The sequence below is a fragment of the Ciona intestinalis genome, unplaced genomic scaffold (genome assembly GCF_000224145.3).
Source record: "Ciona intestinalis unplaced genomic scaffold, KH HT000142.2, whole genome shotgun sequence".
NCBI classification, from domain to species: Eukaryota; Metazoa; Chordata; class Ascidiacea; order Phlebobranchia; family Cionidae; genus Ciona; species Ciona intestinalis.
Window position 1 is genome coordinate 1 of NW_004190464.2, and position 1175 is coordinate 1175.

Genomic DNA, 1175 nt, shown 5'->3' on the forward strand with positions numbered 1-1175 from the left:
GCACAGCTGGCTTCTACTGCACTAATAGCAGTCTGTCTGCTACACCAAGTGGTACAGATGATACAGGTACAATGATATATTGTGTAGTCAATTAAACTGAATGGAAATCTAGGAATAATAAACAACAATGAATGGCAATCATTAATTCTATTGAATATTAACAAAAAATTCAATAATTTCAACCTTTTAAAAAAAAGTATTAGTTAAACTAGTAAAAAATGCAAAATAAATTATCGGATAAATAAATATTAAATAAATTTTAAAGTAAACTGCGTGCATACAAATGATATGAATTCACAATAACCGACCTAACATTTAAACACAGGTGGTCCATGCATAGCAGGACATTATTGTCCAGAAGGTTCATCTGCTGGTGTTGCTTGCCCACCTGGTACCTTTGTAGGTGGTACTGGTAGCCAAAGCATTGCTGATTGTAATGAATGTACTGAGGGAAAATATTGCGACGCTTATGGTTTACCTGCTCCAACTAACGACTGTGACGCCAGGTATTACTGCCCACAAGGACAAAATATGTCGGCACCTCCGCAATATATTTGCTGGAAGGGTGAGTGTTAAAGTTATCGCATATTATGTAAAGGGGTGTGTTAAAGTGTCTTTTTTGTGCTTGCACTAAGCAAGACAGCAACAGAATATATATATATTGTTTTTGTGTTTTGGCAAAAAATCATTTTTTTTATATGTCTAAATTTTTTTCACATTTGCATTATTATAACAAGATTGAATTTCAACTTCCCAGGTTATTCTTGCATTGCTGGTTCCAAGCTCCCCACCCCGTGTGGTAATGGTACGTACCAAGATGAAGAAGGAATGGATTCGTGTAAGACTTGCCCACCTGGATATTACTGCGACGCTTCAATGGGACCTGTGGTCACTTATAACGATACTGCGTGCCAAAAAGGTGGGGTTGGGGTGTATGGGTTGATTGTGTTTATGTGCATGCTACTGTAACTATAGTCTGTAATACTTTCTACAAATGTTCTGTGAAAAGTTAAGTAAAATATTGGTTTAAAAAATGTATTCATGGAAAAAAATTCTTAACTTAACTTATAATAATCACTGTTACAGTTACAATGATTAGTTAAACTAATAACCTTAGTCTTTCTATTTCAAATAACATTTATTATTACTACTTCAGATATTAAATACAATGTTCT